The sequence below is a fragment of the Sinocyclocheilus rhinocerous genome, unplaced genomic scaffold (genome assembly GCF_001515625.1).
Source record: "Sinocyclocheilus rhinocerous isolate Xijiao unplaced genomic scaffold, SAMN03320098_v1.1 scaffold603, whole genome shotgun sequence".
Classification (NCBI taxonomy): Eukaryota; Metazoa; Chordata; class Actinopteri; order Cypriniformes; family Cyprinidae; genus Sinocyclocheilus; species Sinocyclocheilus rhinocerous.
Genome location: NW_015656630.1, coordinates 383,716 through 393,090, shown reverse-complemented (window position 1 = coordinate 393,090; position 9,375 = coordinate 383,716).

The window sequence follows — 9,375 nt, the reverse complement described above, 5'->3', positions numbered from 1 at the left end:
TATATATTAATGGAGAATGTATTAAAGGAAAAATACTATTTCTGTTTTTCTTCTTTAAAATTGTATGTTTAATTCAATGCGTTAATTGCGGTTTCTTTGTAATTATTTATCAAATTTACTAGGAATTTCTGAGTGAAACTTGTATCTACACCCTTTTAGCTTGTGTGTAGTCTAGTTGCTTTTTATATAACAAAATGAACGCATATATATGTAATTTGTTAGATAATAACAATACATAATGGGAATTTGATTGGAAAAATCGGTACCTTTACACATCTTGCTCTTTAGTTAGTTAGTGGTTAAAAAATTGGTCAATTGGCATTTGGTCGTGTCTTTTCATGGTCATGTGTCTAAAAATAAGTGCATGACGCCCCTGGTCAAACCCTCGATGTCGTCAGAGGTTTAAATCAAATTTCCAATCACAGTGCCACAGAATATGACTAAACGAATACCAACACTGACATGAGATTCTCACGAATGTTTCTCATTGAAAGCAAAGAACAAAAAACTGAATTATTTAATGCGGTCAACATGTAAGATCAATCCTGCTCCATTGCTAAACACCAGATGCCACTTGCATCGAAAGAAGAACCAATTCAAACATATTAAAATGTCCTTTTTAATAATAGGCACAATATGATCAAGTCCATAGATGGAAGTTTCTAACAGCTGGTGTCCGTCTGTCACTTAGTGTAAAACAGAGGTCCATTGAAAGTGATTGAACAGCCTCATTATAAAGCTGTTGAGTTTGTTGTCCTAAACCCCGGAAGAAAATTAGCATTAAGTTTTTAGAACACTTTTTTTTTTAATTAGTGAGTAGATTAAGGTATTTCATTCTATAACAGAAATTACAGTCATATGTTAAGATGTTGTCTGCTTAAATTCTGCATCACCTCAAACCAACATTTGTGGCTACAGGCACTCATCACCAATATTACAGTTTTTTTTTCTCAGCTCAGTTTTTTGTTCATCAAAGCAGCTGTGAATGATTTTGTCCACGTTACCTTGAACTGATCTGACACTCTGCTATTATTCTCATGGTAGATGGCTGGAGTTGTGTAGGTCAGAGAAAGATACACACAAGCAGCACTAAAGCTCTTAATTTCCTCTCCGTCTGCAAATGAAAAAGGTGGAACGGTGAACAAAAGACAGGAATTGTTGGAAACATGGCAGTTAATGAAGAATGAGAAAGTTGTACTCTATATTCACACTGTGTAATTAAATATGGGCAGCATGGGTGAACGGGGCTATGAATTCACATGTGGAGAACTTTCCTCACCCAGCTGGTTTCTGTAATGTTTTAATGATAATATTAATATAAGCACATAGAATAAAACATATGACCAGGCCAAAGAAAGCTGTGTAGAATTCCATAATGAGTTAGAAATGTATAGGAACACCTATTATTTACAAAGTTCTACATCTCCTGTCCTCTGCATGTTCATTAAATAATTTAGCTACCAATAAGAATGCAATTCTATTTCTGCAACATTTAAAATGTCTTACAATCTATTTAATTCTATTTAATTCAATCTATGTAGCTTATTTTGTCTGGACCCGTGATATTTTATAACCATTTATATATTATTATAGTACTTATCAATATTTTGAATTATCCTTTATTTTTATATTTCCAGTTTTCATTTTCATTTTTAGTAATTTAGTTGTGCCTTTGCCATTTTATTATTTAACTTTTTCAGTGTTTGCCAACACTATCTGTTTCAGTTAGTTGCTATTTTTTTATTCAATATTTATATTTCATTTTATTTTATAATAATATAGTTATAGTTTTAGTTAATAATAACACTGGTCTGGTCTGGGAAATAATAGCTGAAAATAATTTTGCCATGTCAGATTTGAATGTATTTGTTCACAGCTTTTAGATAAAAGGTCTGAGGTAGAACTTATGATGTTATCCCATGATATCCACTCTTGAAACATGAGTTAAACCCACAAACCAGTATGAAATTAAACACATATTTTCTCTAGTCATTTAGTATTTTCTCTGCACCTAGTCATTTACTATGATTTGTATTTCCGAATATATTTTATACCAGTCCTAAATATTACACAAAATGCAATTTTTCCAAGAAAAATGTATCTTGTGCTTGCAGGCTTTTGTGTGATCACAACAGATCCCATAAAACCCATAAAGGTGGCCATTTTACGAGTCCCACGGTTTCATTCTTTTCCCCCCCCTAAATCACAGTGAATTGTTCCCAGTTTCGGTTTCGCGCATTGGGCTCTTCTGATGTGGGTCTGTGTTTCTGGGGTAATTAAAGTTTTTTGTGTGTGTGTCTATGAGTGGGGAATGAGAGGGGGTGTTGAGGCCTGTCAATTTACTGAGCATGACGGGACATTAAACAGAGGTAGAGCTGGTAGACACACTCTCCAAAAAACCATCTAATGATCACAAACTCCGAGTGAGTGTGTTGTGGTCAGAGGTCTCACACACAGTCTTATGATGTGGCAACAACACATCAAATACAGAACACACACATTGGCCCACCTGCTCCATTCTGTGTATATGTGTGTGTGAGACAACAAAGAAAAAAAAAACACCACACACTTTCACACAGACCACATTTTACAAACCACCAAGCGGTTCTGAAGGGCAATTTAAATCTAATACAGAACTTTAAATCTTTAAGATGCTTCATGTGCAGATGTATATTCTGTGATTCGTTCATTCCATCTGTCACGTGATAATTGAACTAAAGACTCCGGAAGTGAACTAATCATTTGTGTTTTCCATAATTGTCTTTGAATACACGATTTCCTCATTTGGAATATGATCAAAGATTGCATATGTGAACGTGTACAGGGAATTTGACATTTAATTACAATTTAATGACTTGAATAAAGATTGGCTCATTTTGCTAAACGAGAACGAACAAGAGTCAGTAAAGTAAGCCAATCTTCTCATCAGAAAATAAGAAATACCTTGACCTATAAACTTATATTGTAAGTGTATGAGGGTCTTTTGTTGTTTTGCAGGGATGAATCAAAATTATCATTGATAAATGCCACAGACACTAGTAATGGAGTTTAACTTGTTTTAATCATTCCTTTAACCTATTAAGTACTTTAAAAATAGGTGTTTGTAAAATTACACTTGTCTTTAAAAATAAAAGCATGAAGACAACTCTAAATAACTCTGTGATGTGTTTGCGTGGCTCTGTGGCCCTTAGTTGGTGGTGGAGGGGGTTGCAGTTTTTAAGCAGGGAGGGGCAGGAAAAGGAGCCGAGAGAGAAAGCCAACAAGCATTCAAATATGGAGCCAAAATCTGGAGGATAATCTCTTTGGCTCGGCTAAAAAAAGTGTCTGTGGTTGAAACGCTTAATTTTGAGATCATTTTGGGTTGAAAAATAAAAACACCCCAAGGACTGCAAGTTCAGAGGGGTAGTTTAAATAATCAATCCCATGTTTCATCTCAGTATGCAGTGAGAGATTACCACAGCGACCCACAGGTCATCTTTTCAGCAGACTCTCCACAGTCTATCTCTCCTCTAACACCATCATGTTTTCTGAGAGAGTAAGAGCACTGATGTGGATTGATGTCAGTGTTTTCTCTGGTTTGTTTGGGCCTTTTCCTATATTACACACACAGTATATACAGTATATTCAGTCTTTCTACTTCAAAATATTTATATTTATTTCAATGTTTCACTTGATCATTCAGTGTAAATATTTCAGAGTGGAAACTGTTTCAGTGCATATAACAAATGCCATCTGCAAATAAATCATGATAGATGGTTTCTCAGACACACACACACACACACACACACACACACACACACACACACACACACATTTACAGGACTTGATAAAGAGGTAAAAACTTTCCTTTCCATTCTTGTAGGAAGAGCACACGACACTTGGAGACGGAAACACAGAGCTGATGACTGGGGATAAGGAACTGGACGCCGGAGATCGGCAATAGGAGACTTGGGGGTGCAAACAAACAACAGGTAAATAGACTTCAGGTAAATAACAATCCAAAACGAATATCTGGAAGGTCTTACACGAGACTAGACAATCTGTGTGTGTGTGGTGAGTCCTTTTAACCTGTGCAGGTGAAATGAGAGACAGCTGGTGATCGTGACTGGATGATTGGTGACAAGGAGCAGGTGAGCAGCAGGAAGGATGATGGGAAATGTAGTTCAGATTAGGTGACAGAACTAGTGACTGTGACAATTTCAGCCACATAAGAAAAAAATCATGCTTTGTTAAAAAACGATAGCTAAAAAGTCAATTATGAGAGTCAATTTGTCATTGTGAGATATAATATAAAAGGTCAAAATTATGACACAAGTTATAATTATGAGTTTAAAAAAAAAAATGGAATATTGTCTTTTTAATATAATATAAATCTGCAAATCTATAAATATAAATATAAACAAGTTTGTGTTAAAATCACTTTTCATTAGCTTTTAAAAAGTGTGGCTAGTGTTGATAACCTAGTTGGGTTATCTTGTTTTAAGTTTTATTGTATTTTATGTATTTGTATGTTGATTGTACAGCACTTTGATCTGCACGTGCAGTTATAAAGTGCCTTATAAATGAAAATTAAATTAAATTAAATTATGAAATTATGAAATAAATAGTCAAAATAATGAGAAAAAATATTACATGAAAATTATGAGATGAAAGTCAAGATATATGATAAATTATGAGATAAATTATGAGAAAAAAAAATGTGAAATTATGACATTAAGTCATAATTGTGACATACAAAAGTAAAAAATTATGGCTTTTTATACCATAATTTTGACTATTTATTTTGACTTTCCGTCTCATAATTATGACTTTTTTATCTCATAATTCTGGCATAATTATTCAAATTTGGACATTATGATTTATCAAAGCATGATTTTTTTATGTGGCAGAAACAGTTTTCCATATATGTTTGAATTGGAAACAAAGATCACGGTTTATAAGTACATACGTAAACAAATAAATAATATATTACACAATTATGTAAAAAGAACAATTGATTTTGGAGGTCAGCATACAACAACAAGAGGACCATCTTAAAAGTATTGTACAATGGTACAATAGTTCTGAACAACAATACAGTATCTGTCATCACTGTAAAATTATTCACAGCACCCCTGCAAATGTACTGCTTGAACAGATTTAAATGACCTCACAACATGTGGTGAACTGCAATTACTCAACAGAAAGCATAAATTTTTTAAGGCACTCAGAGTGTTGCATGAAGTGTTTGTGAGTTGGCTCTGACAAGAGCACTGACCTGGCGCTATACCCAGCAGAGAGAGAGAGAGGCAGACTGCGAGAGGAGGTTGTGAAGGACACCAGCATGGGAAGTGGGGAGAATCTTGGCATGACTGAGAGTGCTTCGCTTGATATGTTTAAGAGATGCCAGAAAAGCCTGTGAGGAAAGCCAGCTCTCAATCACCTCTGCTCTATACTCTCTCCCACATCTCTCATTCCTCCCCTTGCTTTCTCTTTCAGTCTCTCTCTCATGGCAGGAGCCCCAGGCCGAGGTTTGATTGATGCCTGTCTACAGCTCGAGTAAGAGGACTAAAGAACCAGCACACAGTGGGGAGTGCAGCCTCCATGCCAAACTGAGTCCTTTGATTCTGAAAAACGAGTGAACTTCAGTCTGGCAGAACTGAAGGTGTTCCTTTAACGCACCAGCAAATGAGATCGCACACTCTCAAAGGCCGTAATGTCATGGTAAACGTAGCCTCACTCAGCCCCACAAAAGCACATTAATAGGACTGGGTGACCTTTCCATTGTCATTAGCACCTACTTTATCCCAGCCGCCGTTTTATGTTTTTTGCAGCCTCATTACAATACTATCATGCTTTCTTTGCTTTCACATCTATGCACTGCATTTTACTCTGAGCTAACTGAGCTAGAAATGTACATAGCATTCCTGAAAATTAAATTAGCACTTAAGACAATTAAAAATAAGGCTATTTTTCCCTCAGCAATGCCCAATGTAAATCATTTCACCAGAATGCATTAACATACAATTTCTGTTTTTGATGACAATGTGTTCTTTGTTTTCTTGTTAAGCTAATTTTTAAATTTTTCCATTCAAATCTGGAGTCTGATTTTCCATCTGGAGTGGGCTCAGGGGCTTGAGTCGACACTGGAGCAGACTCAGGGGCTGGAGCCGACACTGGAGCAGACTCAGGGGCTGGAGCCCACAGTCTCGCTATGGGATATCCTAACTCCCGTATTGCCAGATAGCCTGTCTCAAAGTCTCCTGCCAACCAAAGAAACTAATATAGGGCTGGTTAAGTCAACACTCAAGATCCAACGCTCAATACGGCATGTGCAAACGTTTGAGCTGTAATATCCAGTTTATAAAACCTTGCAAATGTGTGTGGTGAGGACCAACTCACCGCTTCACAGATATCTTGTAACGTGACCCCTTTAAAGAGAGCCCGTGACGTCGACATTCCTCTCGTTGAGTGAGCACGTAAACCAGATGGAGGTTTAAGACTCTTACTGGAATATGCAAGAGAAATTGCTTCCACTATCCAATGGGATAAACGCTGTTTAGTAATCGGCTTCCCTGTACGTGGCTTCACCCAAGACACAAACAGCAGATAACTCTCTCTGAACCCTTTAGTTCTCTCCGTGTAAATACGTAAAGCATGCACCGGACATAACGTATTCAGCCTTTGCTGTTCTGCTGAAGCAAAAGGCGGTGGTTTAAAGGCTCTTAACTCAAGAGGAATAATAGAATTGACCACCTTGGGCATAAAAGCAGGATTAGGTCTCAAAAGCACCCCTGCATCTCCTGGCATAAATTGCATAGACGCTGAATGCACGACAGTGTGTGAATTTCACTTACGCGCTTCGCTGAAGCCAAAGCTAACAGCAGCGCTGTCTTAAAGGGGTCCTATTATGCTCTTTTACGAAGTCTTGATTTTGTTTTTGGGGTGTACTAGAACAGGCTCTCATACTAGGTTGTTCGAAAAACACATTGTTTTTCACATATTTTACATTATTACAACATCTCTCTCCCCAGTCTGGCATGAACGGCTCTAATAGTTCCTGTATCAAATGAAGGCACGCCTTCTGAAATACGAAATGTGTTGTGATTGGTTAGCTGGGCCACTGCGTGTTGGGATTGGCACCACTCGGCGCCTGGTCGGGAAATGTCACGCCCCTTACCATAGCTGCCTGCGAGCTTCAGTGTAAATATTGCGTCAAAATCAAATCAATTTGAGCAGGATTTAAAGCCGGATGATTGTAACCACTCTAAGTTCGTCTGCCTTGGGAAAGCTATCATGTCTCCGACTTAGTGATAACACTCGTTGCTTTCTCTAGTGCAGCTCAACCAGGTCTCGTCCCATTCGTCGATATTTGTGATATCACAAATCCCGGAAAATATGCATTGTAGTCCAAACTAGTCGTTCATTGTAGTTTTTGAAAAGTGATTTCTGTTAAATAAAATATCTCCTTTTGAATTGGACTTTGAGCTTTGTAACTTTGCAGATATTTTTATGCTCAAACAGCAACATTACAGACTAACTGAAGTTGAAAAAGTGAAAAAGCATAATAGGACCCCTTTAAACGACAATAATTTCAGGTCAGCCTTGTCCTGTGGCTCAAATGGAGTCACAGAAAGCACATCAAGCACCAGAACCAGATCCCATGAAGGAGAAATCAGTTTTGAGACTGGTAAAGCAGGACGCACGCCCTTCATAAACCGGCATACCAAAGGATGCTGCCCAACAGTTTTGTTATCAAAACCTACATGACAGGCAGATATCGCGGCCAGAAACACCTTTCTGGTTGAGAACACTTTACCCTGATCTATCAGATCCTGCAGAAAAGATAGAATAACTGCCACTGAACACTGAAAGGGGATTACGTGTCTAGCCGCGCACCAACACTCAAACAAGCCCCATTTAAATTCATAGAGTGACCGAGTGGGCAGGGCCCTAGAATTCTGTATAGTTCTGATGACACTGTCTGGCAGACCAGCCACATTCATATTTAGCCACTCACTGGCCAGGCCCACAGTGCCAGGCGTTCTGGATGAGGATAAAAAATCTCCCCCCTGTCTGTGACAGCAGATCTTTGCGCAGCGGCAGGGACCATGGCTCTGCGTACAGCATATGTATGATCTCTGCCAGCCAATATTTCCCTTGCCACCACGGAGCTACCAGTATCATTTTCAGTCCCTCCTCCCTCACTCTATGAAGGGCTGAGGATATCAACGGGGGGACCCCATCTTCCGTTCACTGCCCTCATGAATGCCCCCTCCCCAGCTGGACAACAATGCGTCCATCGTTATGACCTTCCTGGTCTGGACAATGCCCATAGGTACCCCTTGCACCAGAAAGCACGGGCGTCGCCAATGACGCAGTGCCAAGACTGCTGCTGACGTCACTCACACTCTCCTCCGGGAGTGCCTTAACGGGTCCAGTCTCAGAGAGGCTACCCAGCGTTGAAACTCTCATAAATAGTCTGTCTAAGGGAATGACTATTAGAGCTGAGGCAATCAGACCTAATATTCTGAGGCATGTGTGAAAAGAAACACTGTTCCCTTTCCGAAATTTGGCCTGGCATCCAGTAACAACCCCAGATATGTTACTGACTGTTTGGTAACTAAAACTCTTTTCGATGTTTCATTTTAATCCCAGTTTCTGTTGATGTTCTAGGAGCATTGCTGTGTGATCTCTCGCTTTGTGCTCCGATTAAGCTGTCACCAGCCAGTCATCTATGTAGGTAGCGAGACAAATGCCTATCTCCCTGAGCGGAGTTAGGGCCGCTTCTGTACATTTCACGAATACCCTCGGGCTGAGGGACAGGCCGAAGGGAAGGACTAGAAATTCGTATGCCATGCCAAGGAATGCAAACCTCAGAAATAAATATCCTGTGGGGTGGATATATTCTTATGTGAAAATATGCATCCTTCAGGTCGATTGAGGTAAACCAATCGCCTGGGCACACCAATTTCAGAAGTGTAGAATGGGTGAGCATTCTGAACTTGTACTTCCTTAGGTATTTGTTCAGTGCACAAAGATCTAATATGGGACGGAGAGCTCGAGTCCCTTTTTTCGGTACTAGGAAGTATCTCGAGTAAAACCCACTGTGACTTTCCTCGGGTGCAACCACTCTTATTGCCTTTTTGTTCAACAGGGAGGTAATCTCATCCTGAAGAACATGTACTAATCCTCCCCACACCTGAGAATAAATTATTCCTTTGAACTGCGGGGGAGAAGTGGCAAACTGCAGTCTGTAACCATACTGTACTGTTCTCAGCACCCAACGGGACTGCGTGCATTCTCACCAATAGTTTACTTGCAGCGTTCCGGCGCCATCGTGTGGCCGAGTCGTAACGAGTTTGTGGTCTGTACTGCGCATGCGCGAAAACTTAG